Here is a 20138-nt window from a genome sequence, read left to right on the forward strand (position 1 = left end):
GACATAAAAGTAAAACGTTTAGTTCTTAATCTTCAGCACAGAATACAAAGAATCGTACGTGTGTGGGAGGGAGAGAAAACATTTCTAAAGTTGAAAAAAAAAATAATTCATGTGTCTGGCTATGGCATTCAGGTCCCAATGCGAGTCAGCGTCAGAACCCATTGTCTCCAACCCTACATGGTAATTTCTTAAAACCACCATTTTCCAAGCTCTTGACTCAACCAGGCTGTTTTTTTTTTTTTAATTGACTTATGTTTGGTTTAATACTGTCACACAGAGATATATTTATCCTAACATCTATTTGCTTTCACTACAATCAAAAAAATGAAGGAATACTCCACATCAATGACCTCTTTCTGAAGACTTAGTTTTTGTTTTATTTTTTTAAGTTTATTTTTTTTAAATGTGGACCATTTTAAAAGTCTTTATTGAATTTCTTGCAATGTGGCTTCTGTCGTCTATTTTGATTTTTTGGCCTCAAGGCATGTAGGATCTTATCTGCCCATCCAGGGATCCAACCCACATCCCTTGCAGTGGAAAGCCAAATCTTAAACCAGGGGGTTCCTGAAAGGCTTTTTATTTTATTTATTTATTTATTATTATTTTTATTTTTTTAAATTTTATTTTATTTTTAAACTTTACAATATTCCATATATATGTGTTAGTATACTGTATTGATGTTTTACTTTCTGGCTTACTTCACTCTGTATAATAGGCTCCTATTTCATCCACTTCATTAGAACTGATTCAAATGTATTCTTTTTTTTTTGCTTTTTTTTAATTTTTATTTTATTTTTAAACTTTACATAATTGTATTAGTTTTGCCAAATATCAAAATGAATCCATCACAGGTATACATGTGCTCCCCATCCTGAACCCTCCTCCCTCCTCCCTCCCCATACCATCCCTCTGGGTCGTCCCAGTGCACTAGCCCCAAGCATCCAGTATAGTGCATTGAACCTGGACTGGCATCTCGTTTCATACATGATATTTTACATGTTTCAATGCCATTCTCCCAAATCTTCCCACCCTCTCCCTCTCCCACAGAGTCCATAAGACTGTTCTATACATCAGTGTCTCTTTTGCTGTCTCGTACTCAGGGTTATTGTTATCATCTTTCTAAATTCCATATATATGCGTTAGTATACTGTATTGGTGTTTTTCCTTCTGGCTTACTTCACTCTCTATAATAGGCTCCAGTTTCATCCACCTCATTAGAACTGATTCAAATGTATTCTTTTTAATGGCTGAGTAATACTCCATTGTGTATATGTACCACAGCTTTCTTATCCATTCATCTGCTGATGGACATCTAGGTTGCTTCCATGTCCTGGCTATTATAAACAGTGCTGCGATGAACACTGGGGTACACGTGTCTCTTTCCCTTCTGGTTTCCTCAGTGTGTATGCCCAGCAGTGGGATTGCTGGATCATAAGGCAGTTCTATTTCCAGTTTTTAAAGGAATCTCCACACTGTTCTCCATAGTGGCTGTACTAGTTTGAAAGGCTTTTTAAAAAGTCAACCAAAAACACCTTTAAAGGATCCACCTGCAATGCGGGAGACCTGGGTTCAGTCCCTGGGTTGGGAAGATTCCCCTGGAGAAGGGAAAGGTTACCCAAGCCTGGAGAATTCCACAGACTGTGTAGTCCATGGGGTTGCAAAGTGTCGGAGACGACTGAGCGACTTTCACTTTCACAAATACCTTTGAGCTAATAGAAACGTGAGTTTATTTATTTATTTTCCCTTTTCCCAAACACATATAAATGCTAATCTTGAGATCAGATTTTGCCCTCAAGGATAAACGGTCTGAGTGACCAAAGCGTGCTTGTTTTCACGCATGCCCTGATCTGTGCAGGGAAGCCTGAGTTGTATTTACTCCAAGGCGAGAATGATCTGTCTCTTGCCTGGAGCGTGGCTCTCATTTTAGGAGACTGCTATAAGGCTGTCAGCGTCTCCACACCCTGTGCTTCCTCTTCCTGTGGCTGATGGCACGCGCCAACTCCTCCCTGGCATGAAAGAAGCTGCAAATCTCAGGCACATCAGTGCTGGTGGGTGCTCGCTACCAGATTTGGAACATAGTAGTAATGATTCTCTGCCGTGCGAACTGCATTTTTGTGTGTCCCGGTTATATGCCGACATACCCAGAACCTCACAGTGAGACTGCAGTTATACACTAGGTCAGCAGTCCCCAACTTTTTGGTGCCCAGGGACTGATTTGGTGAAAGACAGATTTTCCATAGAACAGGCGTGGTGGGAGGTGGGGCTTGGCTTACGGGCGATTCAACCTCACTGCATTTATTGTACACTGCTTCCTTAATAGCTCAGTTGGTAAAGAATCTGACTTCAATGCAGGAGACCTGGGTTCAATCCCCTGGTTGGGAAGATTCCCTGGAGAAGGGAACTGCTACAGGGCTTCCCTAGTGGGTCAGTTAGTAAAGGATCCGCTCGCAATGTAGTAGACCCCGGTTCAATTCCTGGGTTGGGAGAGCCCATGGAGAAGGGATAGGCTACCCACTCCAGTATTCTTGGGCTTCCCTTGTGGCTCAGCTGGTAAAGAGTCCGCCTGCAACGCAGGAGACCTGGGTTCGTTCCCTGAGTTGGGAAGATTCCCCTGGAGAATGGAATGGCTACCCACTCCAGTACTCTGGCCTGGAGAACCTCCTGGACAGAGGAGGTGGGCTACAGTCCATGGGGTCACAAGGAATCAGACGTGACTGAGCACATCAGTGCATGCTTATTTCTAATCTGAAGCTGCCACTGATCTAAAAAGAGGTACCTTTTTGTGGGTCTGAGCTTGAGGACCCCTGCCAGAGATGATGGAGGCCCCATAGATTTTAGTATCTTTCAGAGTTGTACTTCCTAAGAGGTCCTGGCTTATTTCATTTGATTCAGTCGTGTCTGACACTTTGCAGCCCTGAGCCCTGTAGCCTCACCAGGTTCCTCTGTCCATGGCATTCTCCAGGCAAGAATAATGGAGTGGGTTGCCATTTCCTCCTCCAGGCGATCTTCCCGACCCAGGAATCGAAGGTGCGTCTCCTGTGTCTAATCACTGAAGGTGGATTCTTTACCCACTGAGCTACTGGAGCAGCTACTTTATCGTGGGGTAGTTCAGTTCAGTCACTCAGTCGTGTCCAATTTTTTGCAACCCCACAGACTGTAGCACGCCAGGCCTCCCTGTCCATCACCAACTCCCAAAGCTTGCTCAAACTCATGTCCATTGAGTCGGTGATGCTGTATCACCCCGAAAATTCCTCTGGGCATACCTCTTCCCATCTCCCCGTCCAGCCACATCACAACGATAGCTAGAAATCAGCCGCAGTGTGAGGACTGACAAAGCAGAAGCAAGAAAACACAACAAATGGCGTTCTCCTCCACCCCTTTTGAAGAGTCCTTGTTAACCAGCTGCGAGCCTTCTGTAGTTTAAATCTCCTTGGGATTAACAGACACACATTGCTATATATCAAATAGATAACGAAGAAGGACCTACTGTAGAGCACAGGGAGCTCTCCCCAGTACTCTACAATGACCTGTTTGAGAAAAGAATCTGAAAAAGGATGGGTACATACGTGTGTGTGTATACACACACACAGACACCCGTCACTGATTCACTTTGGTGTACACTCAAAACCAACACAACATTATAAACCAACGATACTTAAAAAAATATTGAATACTGGCTTATAGACCAACTGCTCAGTAAATCAAGGTCATTAACATTAAAAAACAGAACACAAAAATCACTGAGAGAGCAAGAAAGATTGAGAACCAGGCCAGAAGCAAAACTATCCTTGTACAGGTGTAGCAAAGGATGGAAATCTAAGACGGAGGCAGCTGAAGTATTCACTGCCGATGGATGACATGGGCAGATGTCAAAGGAGAGGGATTCTCCCGAGGTCCCCCGAGGGCACGTCACTGCAGAAGACAGGAGCAGTCATTCAAGAGATGCACCCAAGGAAGGCCCCATGATAAAGGCATGCCTCCCAGCAGACTCAGCACCCAGATCTTCTCCAGTGTTCTTGCTGCTCAAGGCAGGCTCAAGTCATACCTTTGAGACATGCACCCCGGCAGGCAGTGCTGTATCTCTGTGAATGAACACTTATCTGGAGTTATATTAATACTGAATTGCATGGTTTCTAGGTTAAGGTATGGGCTTGGCAAGCAGTGCTAGTGGTAAAGAACCTGTCTGCCAAAGCAGGAGATGGAAGAGACACGGGTTCGATCTCCAGCTTGGGAAGATCTCCTGGAGAAGGGCATGGCAACCCACTCCAGTATCCTTGCCTGGAGAATCCCCATGGACAGAGGAGCCTGGAGGGGGGCTACAGTCCCTGGGGTCCCAAAAAGACAGACACAACTGAAGTGAGTTAGCATGCATGCTTACCCTCAGTGCCTGCAGAACAGATACTTCAGGACCTGCCATCATCAAGTACCACGTCTTGTCTCCAGATTTCTTTCAACACGATCATTTTTCTATTTGCTCTTTCCACTCTGTCCATCTGGACTATCAATTTTCCTAAAACAAATCTGTCCTTTCTTTCTTTCTTTTTTTTAAAGTATTTATTTCTGGCTGTGCCGGGCCTTCGTGGCTCCACGTGGGCTTTCTCTAGCTGTGATGAGCAAGGCCTCCCCTTCATGGCGGCGTGCAGGCGTCTCTTGGTGGTGGCTTTTCCTCTGGCAGATCACAGGCTCTAGGGTAAGTGGGCTTCAGTAGTTGTCACACATGGACTTCGTTGCTCTACTGCATGTGGAATCTTCCCAGACTGGGGATTGAACCCACGTCCCCAGAATCGGCAGGCAGATTCTCATCCCCTGTCCCACCAGGGAAGTCCTCTCCTTTCTTTCTTAATTCTGCTTTTACTCTGTGCTTCCCACCTGTTCTACCCATAACGAGCACTCCACTCCTGGTTTACACCTTTACTTTAAAATATCTTACACGGCCTATTACTTTTGGTCATGAGATGGTTGGATGGCACCATCGACTCAGTGGACATGAGTTTGAGCAAACTCCAGGACATAGTGAAGGACGGGGAAGCCGGTTGTGCCTGCAGTCTGTGGGGTCGCAAAGAGTCGGACATGACTGAGCAACTGAACAGCAACAATTACTTTTGGTATTTTTTTATGCACTGGCATTGCTCAGCTCATGGCCCTGAATCATTGCAGTCATCACATCTCTTTTTCTGACCCCCATGAGTCCCGTTTATAAACACCCACCCACATGCTCAAGGAAAATCTCCCCATCCTGAGACTGTTAGCTTAATCACATCTCCAGAGTCCCTTTTCTTATGTAAGGTGATGGATTTTTCAGATTCTGGGGAAAAGCACATGCCCATTGTGGGAGGGAGCATTATTCAGACTCTCACTGAGCAAATAATGTAAAGCTAGAAATGCTCTGTCTTCACTCACTTTTCCTGGTTCTGTGGAGTGAATGTTTGTCTCTCCCCCTGCCCCCAACAAGATTTGTACGTTGAAGTCTTAACCACCAACCAATGGTATTTAGAGGTGGGACGTTTGGGTTTTAATTAGGTTTAGATGAGGTCATGAAGGTGGGGTCCCCAGGATGGGATTAGTGTCCTTATGAGAAGAGGAAGAGACCAGAGTGGTTTCTCTTTCTTCCTCATGACAACACAGCGAGTTCGCAGCTGTGCAAACCAAGAAGATAGACTCCCAGGAGCTAAACCTGCCCATGCCACGATCTTGAACTTGCATCCTCCAAATAAGAGGATTAAGCATCTATGGCTTAACCTCCCCCATCCCTCTTTTTAATGGCAGTCCGAGCTGACAAAGACACCGTACACGTGGGAGCCTTGTGGTGGTGTGATTGTAGCCGTGATTGAGAAAGTTTTAGGATGTCTGCTCTGACACCACATGCTTTCTCAGACTGCTTTTTCAGACCGCTACCCTGTGGTGTTCCAGCTAATTACGTTTGAAAGATGAGCACTTAGAAAGCAAAGTCTCACACTGATGTCCTACCTCAGGCAGGTGACTTCCGGATGGAGCATTTAAATGAAGATCTACATTTCAACAGGAGATTAAAACACTCCTATCGGTCATGTCTGGCCAAGGAGAGGTTCCAATGCGTGTATAGAGATGCTGAAATGTCAAAACCTATCATTTCCCACCATTTCTAGGTTTATAAGAAGTAAAAAAAAACAACAATGTTTTCTAAAGTCTCCTTGAAAGAGTCCATGACAGTTCTGCCAAAGTGGTAAATCACTGTTGGCTGTGTTTCAGAGAAAATTTTATTTACAGAAATATCTCGTTGGACTGAGGCCAATATTGATAAAAGTGGAAAGCTAGCAACATGCCACACAGTAATGAGCAAATCTTTCTCAAACACGGAAAAAAAAAAAAAAGCTTTAGGCAGAATTTTTTCTGGGGGCCCCAGTCTGTCTTGAGTGTCATCAAGTCTTCTTACCTGGGAAAAGAGGTGGAGAGATGTTAGAACACCTGTTTTCCCATTCCCAAGATGCTACAGTCCTGTAGGTGGTGAAAGCGTGCTGGAGACTGAGTATTCAGTATAAGGGACATGTTTTATATGAAAAGCGGGAAATAGTACGTGATTCAGTAAAGAGGTATACATTTGGTGAATGCAGAAGAATGCTTTTGTTATGAAGAGAACAAAGGCAGGGTTTTAAGAGCCAAAGTGTGAACAGGGAGTCCACTAAAGAGGAGGCACTCAGGGAATAAAGTCCCCCCCAGGGGTCCCAGACTATATTCCTGCCCCAAATGAGACACACAGTTGATTGCTGGGGCAAAGCCAGGACCAAGAAAGCTGAAGGGGGAAGTGAATTAATCAGTGTGGGTCCCATTGAACAGTGCTGTCCAATGGGAATGTCATACAGGTCACATGTGTGATGTTAAATTTTCTAGTAGCCTTACGGAAATAAATAGATAAGACAGGGGACTGATTTTTTTTTAATTTAGTTTAACTTTTTATTTTATATTGGCATATATGTAATTAACAATGTTGTGTGTCAGATGTACAGAAAAGTGATGCAGGTATAAGTACACATGTATCTATTCTTTTCCTAATTCTTTTCCCATTTAGGTTATATAACATTGAGCAGACTCCCCTGTGCTGGACAGCAGGTCCTTGCTGGTTCTCCATGTTAAATACAGCAGTGTGTCCATGTCCATCCCAGACTCCCTGAGTATCCCTTCCCCCATCCTTCCCTCTGGTGACAATAAGGTTATTACAGAGTATCGAGCAGAGTTCCCTGTGCTGTCCAGCAGGTCCTTGCTGGTTCTCCATGTTAAATACAGCAGTGTGTCCATGTCCATCCCAAACTCCCTAACTATCCCTTCCTCCCATCCTTCCCTCCTGGTAACCATAAATTTTTTCTCTAATTCTGTGAGTCTGTATCTTCTTTGTAAATATGTTCATTATATCATGTTTTTTGATTCTTCATATAAGTGATATCATATGGCATCATACGATATCTGCCCAGTGGAAAGGTCATACAATTCACACGTGTAATTTAGAATTTTCTAGCAGCCATACTAGATATACGTATGTAAAATAGGTGACATTGATTTTGAGAGCATACTTTATTTAACCCAGTGTACCCAAAGGATTATCATCTCCCCTTAGGTAATCACTATTTTAAGTATACTGAGCTGATATTTTGCATAATTTGAAATCACTGTGCATTTGGTCTTTACAACCCACTGTAGTTCAGACTTACCATATTTTGAGTGCTTCACAGCCTAGTGTGATGAGTGGCCACCATATTGGATGGTACAGTTCTCAAGAACTTGTTTCTGCCACCTGAGTCTGTGTTTTACATCTGGGTTCTCTATCATATCAAAGCCTGAGTCAAACCCCATGAGATTGTGCTGGTATCATGATTATGCTCCTTTATCTTCTGCTGTTGTGCACTCGGCAAGTCAGGTCCAACTCTGCAAGCCCGTGGACTACAGCACGCCAGGCTCCTCTGTTGTCTACTATCTCCCAGAGTTTGTTCTAACTCATGTCCATCATGTCCACGATGCCATCCAACCACCTCATCCTCAGCTGTCCCCTTCTCCTCCTGCCTTCAATCTTTCCCAGAATCAGGGTCTTTTCCAATGAGTCAGCTGTTCACATCAGGTGGCCAAAGTATTGGAGCTTCAGCTTCAGCATCAGTCCTTCCAATGAACACCCAGGACTGATGTCCCTTAGGATGGACTGGTTGGACCTCCTTGCAGTCCAAGGGACTCTCAAGAATCTTCTCTAACACCACAGTGCAAAAGCATCAGTTCTTTGGCACTCAGCTTGATGGTCCAACTCTCACATCCATACATGACCACTGGAAAAACCGTAGCTTTGACTATACACACCTTTGTCAACAAAGTGATGTCTCTGCTTTTTAATAAAATAAAATCTGTCACTGTCTTCACTTTTTCCCCTTCTCTTTGCCATAGAGTGATGGTACTGGATGCCATGATATTAGTTTTCTGAATGCTGAGTTTTAAACCAGCTTTTTCACTCTCCTCTTTTCTTATGGATTTTTATCATTGCTGTCATCCCTATTTGTTTAAACCTCCAGATGGGCAAAGAAAGGGTCTTCTTATGCTCATCATCTTGCTACCCTTTCCCAAGTACTCAGCTTCTCTACGTAATGTTGACACACTTCTACATGGTCCCCTTGCTTCCAGTGTGGTCTCCCCTCTCTATTGCCATACTTCAGCCGATTCTGTGAGCTCCATGCACTGGTAGAAATGAGACAAGAAAACACTCACCATCATCTTGAAAGTGACAAGTGGCTACGAAAATATCCAGGTTTCCTATATACAGCGTGCTTGGTTCTCTTTCTCATCACAGCATCAAGAGATAGGAATAAGGGGCATGTCCCTGAAAAAGTCATCTAAGTAGGTTTTCCTTGCAACTTAAAGGGGCGGAGGTGTCCGTAGCTGCAAAGCCAGCTTCCAGGCACTTGTCACTGCACATGGAATATGCTTACTGAGTTGTGTGTTTAGCTGTTTATCTTGTATTTCCCACTGAAAAGTTGGGTGCAGGTAACATAACAAAGACAGCTCTCCCCCTGGATTACGGACAGAAGGAACTGCGGGATCCATCAGAATGACTCTCAGTTCAGTTGAGTCACTCAGTCGTGTCCAACTCTGTGACCCCATGGACTGCAGCACGCCCGGCCTCCCTGTCTGTCACCAACTCCCAAAGTTCACCCAAACTCATGTGCCTTGGGGCAGTGATGCCAGCCAACCATCTCATCCTCTGTCGTCCCCTTCTCCTCCAGCCTTCAATCTTTGCCAGCATCAGGGTCTTTTCAAATGACTCAGCTCTTTGCATCAGGTGGCCAAAGTATTGGGGTTTCAGCTTCAGCATCAGTCCTTCCAATGAATATTCAGGACTGATCTCCTTTAGGATGGACTCGTTGGATCTCCTTGCAGTCCAAGGGACTCTCAAGAGTCTCCAGCACCACTCCAGCTTTTGAACAAGCATCAATCCTTTGGCGCTCAGCTTTCTTTATACTCCAACTCTCACATCCGTACATGATCACTGGAAAAACCATAGCCTTGACCTTTGTTGTCAAAGTAATGGCTCTGCTTCTTAATATGCTGTCTAGGTTGGCCGTAACTTTTCTGTAGCCAATATTTGCTGTCTCCACTTCTCTTCACCCATGTCCCTCTCCTGTCCATGTAAGAGGATAAAAATGGAATTAGATGACCAATGCAAGTTTGATGCATGAAGCAGGGCATCCAGAGCCGGTGCTCTGGGACAACCTAGAGGGATGGGTTGGGGAGGGTGGTGGGAGAGGGTTCAGAATGGGGGAGGGGGACACGTATACATATGGCCAATTCATGTTGATGTATGGCAAAAACCATTACAATATTGCAAAGTAATTATCCTGCAATTGAAATAAACAAATAACTTTTTAAAAATAGAATCTCACTGTACTTGTAATTGCTTGCTTAATCACTGTATTATTTTAGCAAGTATCCCTCCTCTTGTTCAAAATCCATTTTCTTTCCTTTTTTCTTCTATGAACTGTCAGTTCACATCCTTGACCAGCTATGGCTTGTGGCTCTTGTAACGATGACTTTCTAGGAGCTGCTCGGGGAGTGAGGGATTTAGCCCTGTGCTTGTGAGATGAATGCCAATGTTGTCTCCCTTGCTTGCCATTTGGGAATTCAATGTGGGATTCAAAATCAGGTATAAAAATAAATGACTTTCATATAAAGAAGCAGCAGCCAATTAGAAGAACATATGGCAAAGCACGAGCAAAGAACAGCTAGAAAACTTTTGAATCATAAGAGAAGAGAGAATGATTGAAAGCCTTCAAAGTAGCATTCTAGCATATCATAGTCTCAATAATAAAACACGATACTGTCAAAAAGACACTGACACAGGATCAGATCTGAGAGTTCGGATAGGAGCCAAAGCGCCTTTAGAAATTTTGGATGCCAACGGCTAGCAAATCAATGAAAACAGAGAAATTTGAAAAACGTATCGGGATGTTTCATTCGCCACATGGAAAAATGGAAAACGGTCTATATCACACAGCTAACACGTACACGAGGATAAATTCCAACTGGATTCTGTGACTTAAACATAAAACAGTGAAACTGAAAAATGTACCAGAAGGAAGGGTGGGAGAATCCGTGATCTTAGAGTGGGATGATCTTTGCAACTGTGGCAATATAAACACGAATATAAAAATGAAATATGGATTCATCAGAATTTCGGTATGGTAGCAAACACAGTTCCCCTGGTGGCTTAGATGAGAAAGAATCCACCTGCAGTGTTGGAGATGCGGGTTCGATCCCTGGGTCAGGAAGACCCCCTGGAGAAGGAAATGGCAACCCACTCCAGTATTCTTGCCTGGAGAATCCCATGGACAGAGGAGCCTGGCGGGCTACAGTCCACGGGGGTCGCAAAGACTTGGACAGGACTTAGGGACTAAGTGAACAGCAAAGACCATTAATGAATAATATTAAAGTAAAATCTTGGTTGTCCTTAGCTTTTTCTGGCAAGACTTTTTAATGAGAGAATTGAATGTACATAGACTAGTTGCTGGAAAAGAAGATGAACATGTCATTCTTGTGTTAAAAATACCAAGTGTAAACTCCTAGCTCTGCCCTGGGCATCATGGTCACCAGCAGTTGCATGCAGTCAATTAAGTTTCGTTTACTTACATTAAAGCACGGTTCCTCCCTTATATCTCTCCCATTTAAAGGACTCAATCACCAGATGTGACTAGTCGCTACCGTATTGGGTTTTTAATGACTAGAACTGTTTTTAGTTTTAATTGAATTATCGTTGCTGTTCAATTGGGCTTCCCTGGTGGCTCAGCTGGTAAAGAAACCTCCTGCAATGCGGGAGACTAGGGTTCGAGCCATGGGTTGGGAAGATCCCCTGGAGAAGGGAACAGCTACCCACTCCAGTATTCTGGCCTGGAGAATTCCACGGACTGTAGAGTCCCTGGAGTCGCAGAGAGTCGGACACGACTGAGCAACTTTCATTTTCCCTTTCATAGTTGCTGTTCAATATTGCATAAGTTGTAGGTGTACAATTTAGTGACTGAGAATTTTTAAAGGTTATACTCCATTCACAGTTATTAACAAATACTGGCTATATTCTCCACCTTCTACAGTACATTCTTGTAGCATATTTTACACCTAACAGCTTGTACCTTTTAATCCCTTACCCAAATACCCTTTTAATCCCTATCCCTCCTCCTTCCGTCGCCCCACTGGTAACCACTTATTTGTCCTCTGTATACCTGAGTCTGCTTCTTTTTTTTTTTTTTTGGTATATTCACTGATTTGTTATTTGTTTTCAAGTTCACCTATAAGTGATATCATACAGTACTTGTCTTTCTCTGTCTGATGTCACTTAGCCTAATGCCCTCCAAGTCCATTCATAGCCCTGCAAATGGCAAGCTTTCATCCTTTTTATGGCTGGGTAGTATCCCGTTGTATATATGTACCACATCTTCCTAAACTGTTCATGGGTCAATGGATATCTAGGTGGCTTCCGTATCTTGGCTCTTCCAAACAGAGCTACTTGTAAACATCGGAGTACACGTACCTTTTCAGGCTAGTGGTTTTCTTTTTTTTTTTTTTTTTTGATATATAATCCAGAATGAAACTGCTGGATCATGTGAAAGTTTTATTTTTAGAAACGGTTTTCCACAGATGGACTTTCCTGGTGGCCCAGACGCTAAAAGCCTCTGCCTGAAATGCGGGAGACCCTGGTTCCATCCCCTGGGTCGGGAAGATCCCCTGGAGAAGGAAATGGCAACCCACTCCAGTACTCTTGCCTGGAAAATCTCATGGACAGAGGAGCCTGATAGGCTACAGTCCCTGGGGTCGCAAAGAGTCGGACAGGACTCAGCGACTTCACTTTCACTTTCTTTTCTGTAGATATCTCATTGTAGTCTTGATTTGCATTTACCTAATGAACGGCATCTTTTCATATGCCTGTTGGAGATCTTCAGTTCCTCTTTGGAAAATGTTCTTCATTCCATTTTTACATCTGATTGCTTATTTTTTCGATGTTGAGTTGTATGAGCTGTTTATGTATGTTGGCTATTAACCTGGTGACTCAGATGGTAAAGAATCCACCTACAGTGCAGGATACCTGGCTTCGATCCCTGGGTCAGGAGGACCCCCTGGAGAAGCGAATGGCAACCCACTCCAGTACTCTTGCCTGGAGAATTCCAAGGACAGAGGACCATGGCAGGCTACAGTCTATGGGGTCACACGGAATCAGATACGACTGAGCGGCTAACACACACATACACACAACCCCTTATCAGTCATATCATTTGAAAACCTTTCTTCCCATTCAGTAGGTTCTCCTTTCATTTTGTTGATGGTTTCCTTTGCTGTTGAAAAGCTTTAAAGCTTAGTTAGGGGTCCAACTTTTTTATTTTGCATTTTATTTCCATTAATCTAGGAGACAGATCCAGAAAACATTGCTGTGACTTATCTGACAGATGGTCCCGCCTATGTTTTCCTCTAGCAGTTTTATAGTCTCCAATCTGACATTTGGGTCTTTACCCCCGTTTTAGTTTATTTCTGTGTATGTGTTGGGAAGTGTTCTAATTTTTTATGTGTAGCTGTCCAGTTTTCCCAGCACCATTTGCTGAAGAGACTGTCTGTTGTCCACCGCACGTTCTTGCTTGCATCGCGATGGGTTAAGCAACTGTAGATTCATGGGTTATTCTCAGGGCTTTCTATTCCGAGCCATTGGTCTCGCTTTGTCTTTTCCTGCCAGTACCCTATCGTCTTGACGGCTGTAGCTTTCTAGTATAGTCTGAAGTCAGGAAGCCCTATTCTTCCAGCTCCTTTTCTCTTTCTCAAGATTGCTTTGGCCTTTTGGGGTCTTTTTTTGTATTCATACAAATTTTTAAAGCATTTGCTCTTGTTCTGTGAAAACCATCGTGGTACCATCGTGGACCACACTGATGTGGACTGTGTCCATAACTGCAGAAATGACTATTGGACAACCGCAGTTACTCGTCCATTCAGTACATTTTTCTTGAACTCTATTCCACGTCCTGCTGTAGTTGCTGTGGATACAACAGAGAGATGCTTGCCCTGGAGAAGGTTAAATATCATGTAGTAAGTGGAGGAATCAAGTCAGTTCAGTCGCTCAGTCGTGTCCGACTCTTTGTGACTTCACGGACTGCAGCACATCAGGCGTCCCTGACCATCACCAACTCACAGAGTTTACTCAAACTCACGTCCATCAAGTTGGTGATGCCAAGACTGAGTTTCCCCCACAGTCAGTCTCTCCCATCAGGAAGCTTTCATAAGCCTCTTATCCTTCTCCATCAGAGGGCAGACAGAATGAAAACCCCAGTCACAAAAAACTAACCAATCTGATCACATGGACCACAGCCTTGTCTAACTCAATGAAACCATGAGCCATGCCATATAGGGCCACCCAAGATGGACGGGTCATGGTGGACAGTTCTGACAAAACGTGGTCTGCTGGAGAAGGGAATGGCAAACCCCTTCAGGATTCTTGCCTTGAGAACCCCATGGACAGTACGGAGGAACCAAATTTAGCACCTTTTCCATTTTACATCATCTCTGGAGAATATTGGAGTGATCAGTGATGGTTTTCAGAGGAAGCCACTCTGTAAAGAAAGATACCTGGATTTTAAATGTTAGAAAAAAAGAAAAAAACAATTCTCATGAAAAAAACTGCTCAGTGTATTTATCTGACAAAACTTTCCATGAGAACATGTGATACGTAAAAACCTCTTGCTCCCTATATATTAGTTGCTTCGGTGTGTATGGTGTATGCTGATGCATGTGAGGTTTCTCAGCTCATCCCTGATATTTTGATTGAGAAAGAAGGGAAAAAACAGAAAAAACACTTGGAGACGGTGAGCGGTCATAATGCTCCTTGGTGTTTCTATTGAACTGACCTTATGACCGCTTCTTCTAACCCACCTAAGTACATAATGATTTAAATGCATATAATTACGTATTTTTAATCAAACTGCTCCTTTTGTTTTTCAGCTGAATTCAGTTAGTCCAGGTGCTTACAGAGTGTTTGTTTTCAATATGTGCAATTATCTGAATTTCACTTTTGCTCTTATGATCAGCTTTTGTGGACATAAAATAAGACTCATGCAATTTGCCAGAAAACCAACTCAGTTGCTAGTGTGTGGAATCGTAAACCATGGGTATTTGGAAGGAGAAATGTCTTTCTCACATTCAATGTGGACATTTAGGGCAATATCAAAGTTTTTTAATGTGTCCTGGAAAGTTGCGGAATATTTGTTAAAGCTGAGCAAATAACATCATTGAACTACTCCTTCATATGACGAGATGGGTTGTTTTAATTGCACACTCATAATTTTAAAATGAATCTGTAAGTTTTTAAAATTATTGCTTTGACAAGCAGAACAAGTTACCTTTAGAAGGATGCTGAAAGAAAAAAAAAATCAGAAAACACAATCACTCATAACTCTTGAATTTCTTAAAATGCCAAATATTTTTTTTACTTATTCTGAGTTTCTTGTTCCCTGGTTCATTTGCACACAATTAAGTGCACAATATCTAAGATTTATTAAATAGTATACAATATAATGATTGCAATTTCAACTCTTTATCTTAAAAATCTTCATTGCTTACCTCTTACCTCTCAGAATCAAAGTCACGACTTATGACTTGGGAATAAAGGCAGACCTCATTTTATTGCACTTTTCAGATATTGCATTTTTGTTATAAACTGAAGGTTTGTGGCAAATTCACATTGAACAGATCTGTTGGAAACATTTGTTCATTTTTGCGTCTCTTTCACATTTTGGTAATTCTCATGGTATTTCAAATTTTTTCATCACTCTATTTGCTGTGGTGTTCTGTGGTCAGTGGCCTGAGATTTTACAGTTATAATTGTTGTGACTTTTTTTTTAGCAATCAAGTATTTGATTATTGAAATTATTTATTTATTTGGCTGCTCGAGGTCTTAGTTGTAGCATGTTATCTAGTTCCCAGACCTCGAACCTGGGCCCTCTGCATTGGGAGTGTGAAGTCCTAGCCACTGGAGCACCAGGGAAGTGCCCTAAAGTGACTCATTTTAAATCAAGATCTGTACACTGTCTGAGACATGATGTCACTGCACATGTAATAGACTACATTCTAGTGTAAATACAACTTCTGTGTGCACTGGGAAGCCAAAACATTTGTGTTTGTTGCAATACTGCAGCATTGCTTTATTGCCTGCGGTCTAGAATCGAACCCACAATATCTCTGGAGGTCTGCCTCTGTAATAAAACTAAGTTACAAATTTTAGCCACCATAATTGTATATAAGGTGGTGGGGAAGGGAACACTTCCCTGGTGGCTCCGTGGTAAAGACGCCGCCTGTGATGCAGGAAACCCAGGTTCGATCCATGGAATTCTCCAGGCCAGAATACTGGAGTGGGGAGCTGTTCCCTTCTCCAGGGGATTGAACCCAGGTCTCCCGCCTTGCAGGCGGATTCTTTACCAGCTGAGCCACCAGGGAAGCCCAAGAGTACTGGAGTGGGTAGCCTATCCCCTTTCCAGGGGAATCTTCCCAACCCAGGAATCAAACTGGGGTCTCCTGTCTTGCAGGCAGATTCTCTACCAACTGAGCTACCAGAGAAGACCTTACCAGGTTTGATCCCCGGGTCTCAGAGATTCCCTGGAGAAAGAAATGACAACCCATTCCAGTGTTCTTGCCTGGAAAATCCCATAGACAGAGGAGCCTGGTGGGCTATAGTCCATGGGGTCTCAAAGAGTTGAGTATGAATGACTGACTGAACAACAAAATTTATAAAGGGACCTATTTATAAGAGGACCTAAGATCCTATAAGAATCAGATTAGGATGCAGCAAGATTGCTCTCCTAAGCACTGAGGGTACCAGAACTTCAGTCTTCGCAGTGGACAGACGCGTCTCAGGGACCCCTGAACCTCTAGAGGCTAAGCTCCTTCATAGGCAGAACTTGGCTCTCCTTTGTCACCATGCTGAATGGAATCAAATGAGAGCTAGCCAGGATACATCTTTATCACTCACTCTTAGTCTCTAGCACTTATCCACAAAGTCCCCTCTCTGCCTCTGCCTCCTCCGTCAGAAATTACCTGCGTACATCATTATTTTATCTGTTTTCTCATCCTGTTTATATTCATACAACATCACGTATGCATTTGATTAATTCCATTTAAATATTTCCAGAGCTAACTGAGGCAGTGGGTAGGCATTTTGAAAGAAATCAAGGCAGGGAAAAGACACACCCTGTTAGTCCTGGACTTTAAATCTAGAAGGTAGTAAAATAGGAAATTGCTTTCATTAAAAAAAAAAAGATGAAATTACATTCCCTGTTCATCTCAGTGTTGCTTCTCCCAATTAGTATGCACAATGTCACTATTTATCACTCAACAATGATGAGGATTTGATTCCCAATAATGAGTGAATGTCCATGTGAGTCCTGCTCTGTGGGTAATTGACCCTGGGCTGATTAGTATTGTAGCCGATTAGTGACAGTATGATATTAATGACTTGGAGCTAACCGATGGAGAAGGTCAGTCTAAATTAGTGAAAACTCTCCATTTCCAGAATGCTCCTTTCCAAACTAAGTGCTTACAAAAAATGTCCACAGAGCTCACGAAAATGAACTGAACGTACTCCTTTGTATTAAATTATATTAAACCTATAGCCTTTCCTTCCTATTTTCCCCCCCCCTTGGTGGTGGTGGTGGTTTAGTCATCTGAGTCGTGTCTGACTCTTTGCGACCCCATGGACTGTAGCCCGCCAGGCTCCTCTGTCCATGTGATTTCCCAGGCAAGGAAACTGGAGTGGGTTGTCATTTCCTTCTCCAGGAGATCTTCCTGACTCAGGGATCAAACCCAGGTCTCCTGCATTGATAGGTGGATTCTTTACTGACTGAGCCATCAGGGAAGCTCCCCCATAACCTGCTGGGCAACTCCCAGGTGCTTTGTTAAATATCAGAAGTTTCTGGACCTAATTTCAGCGCAGCACCATGACAGTCGGAGGGGGCAGTCACTGAAGAGCAATCCTGGTAAAAGCCATCCGATTCATAAGCCCAGGAGGCCCCTTTTTGAGGAACTCAAGAACGTCTGAAGTCTTTTGCAAACACAAGCCCTTTTCACAAAAGATACACATCAAGAGAGAAAGATGTTCTGATGAAGGCAGGATTTAGACCAGCTTTGGGTTGGTTTGGGCAGACTTTTCTCTTTGAAGCACATGTGTGTGTGTGTGTGTTTGTGAGTGGCAGATAAGACTCATAGGATTGTAGACCAAGAACACTGTCCTGAAGGTGTTGGGTACAGAGCTGACCAGTCACCCAAAAGCACGCAAGCTTGTTCTGTGTCTGCGTTCTCTTGGGCTACTCACACACACTGACACACACTTGATGGCTTAAGACAACACACATCTCACAGCTTCCCAGGTGTCTCTAGTGATAAAGAACCCGCCTGCCAATGCCGGAGATGTAAGAAACAACGGCTTTGATCCCTGGGTCGGGAAGATCCCCTGGACGAGCGCATGGCAACCTGCCTCAGTGTTCTTGCCTGCAGAATCCCAAGGACAGAGGAGCCTGGCAGGCTACAGTCCATGGGGTCCCAAAGGGTCGGACACAACTGAATGACTTAGCACGGCACTTGAGTTATCAGTGGATTGATAGCACCATGTGGGCAGGCCTTCATTCCTTCCACAGGGTATAGGGGAGAGAGTCTGATTTTCCCCCTGCCCCTTTCACAAGCTGGAATCAAGACTGCTGGGAGAAATATCAATAACCTCAGATATGCAGATGACACCACCCTTATGGCAGAAAGTGAAGAGGAACTAAAGAGCCTCTTGATGAAAGTGAAAGAAGAGAGTGAAAAAAAGTTGGCTTAAAGCTCAACATTCAGAAACGAAGATCATGGCATCTGGTCCCATCACTTCATGGGAAATAGGTGGGGAAACAGTGTCAGACTTTATATTTTTGGGCTCCAAAATCACTACAGATGGTGACTGCAGCCATGAAATTAAAAGACGCTTACTCCTTGGAAGGAAAGTTATGACCAACCTAGATAGCATATTCAAAAGCAGAGACATTACTTTGCCAACAAAGGTCCGTCTAGTCAAGGCTATGGTTTTTCCTGTGGTCATGTATGGATGTGAGAGTTGGACTGTGAAGAAGGCTAAGCACTGAAGAATTGATGCTTTTGAACTGTGGTGTTGGAGAAGACTCTTGAGAGTCCCTTGGACTGCAAGGAGATCCAACCAGTCCATCCTAAAGTAGATCAGCCCTGGGTGTTCTTTGGAAGGAATGATGCTAAAGCTGAAACTCCAGTACTTTGGCCACCTCATGCAAAGAGTTGACTCATTGTAAAAGACTCTGATGCTGGGAGGGATTGGGGGCAGGAGGAGAAGGGGACGACAGAGGATGAGATGGCTGGATGGCATCACTGACTCGATGGACGTGAGTCTGAGTGAACTCTGGGAGTTGGTGATGGACAGGGAGGCCTGGCGTGCTGCGATTCATGGGGTCGCAAAGAGTCGGACACGACTGAGCGACTGAACTGAACTGAACTGAGGTTGGTCATAGCTTTTCTTCCAAGGAGCAGGCGTCTTTTAATTTCATGGCTGCAGTCAGTGTCCACACTGATTTTGGAGCCCAAGAATCAACTCATAATGAGGTATTTAAAATATCAAAAAAACAGTACAACACCATGCAGTTCCCACCGTAAATTTTATCCTTTCAATTTTATTTCCAAATACAACATGTCCCCAGTATAGGCTTAAAAAAAATCAGAATATGAATGACTCGTAGAGAGGTTTAGCGCCATTTCCTTATGGATGACAAAAGTGGGACTGAGAGATTTTAAGTGGTGTGCTAAAAGTTACAGATATCCTCAGTGACAGAGGGAAGCCTCATTCTTCGCATCCCACATCTAGTTTTATTTTTATTTACATTGATTTATTTAGGCGGCACGGGGGCATCGCCGCTGTTCTTGGGCTTTCTCTAGGTCAGCGAGCAGGGGCTTCTCTGGTTGTCTTGTCCAGGCTTCCCACTGCACGGGTTTCTTCTGCTGTAGGCACAGGCTCTAGGGCAAGTGGGCTTCGGTAGCTGTGATGTACACGCTTGGCTGTCCTGAAGCACATGAGATCTTCCCGGGCGATGAATCAAACCCGTGTCCCCTGCCTTGGATGCCCACTTGGACCCACCAGGGAAGTCCTAGTCTCACCACCAGAAATAAAACTCTGTCCCTCATCTCTCTTCATAACCCTCTAGGGTTTTCCATTTAGAACCATTAAAATTTTTCAGTTTTGAATAATGTAAAGTATTTGAATTTATTCTAACAAGTCTCTAAATTGCTTTAAACAGAAGCCATCAGCTGATGGGCTGACTTAAAAGTTTACATTTCAGCTCGAACTTTATTGATCTGATTAGCATCCAGCAAGCTCGAAGGTGAGGGTATGTCTAGATGTCACTGCAGAAGCGACAGATGGCACTTTCTTGCGAAAGAACTAAAGCGTTAATTGCTCAGGCGTGTCCGACTCTTTGTGGCCCTTCAGCACTGTAGCCCGCCAGGCTCCTCTGTCCATGGGATTTCCGGGGCAGGAATACAGGAATGGGTTGACATTCCCTTCTCCAGGGGATCTTCCTGACCTAGGAATCAAACCTGTGTCTCCTCAACTGGCAAGCAGG

This window comes from Bos indicus, chromosome X (genome assembly GCF_029378745.1).
Source record: "Bos indicus isolate NIAB-ARS_2022 breed Sahiwal x Tharparkar chromosome X, NIAB-ARS_B.indTharparkar_mat_pri_1.0, whole genome shotgun sequence".
NCBI lineage: Eukaryota > Metazoa > Chordata > Mammalia > Artiodactyla > Bovidae > Bos > Bos indicus.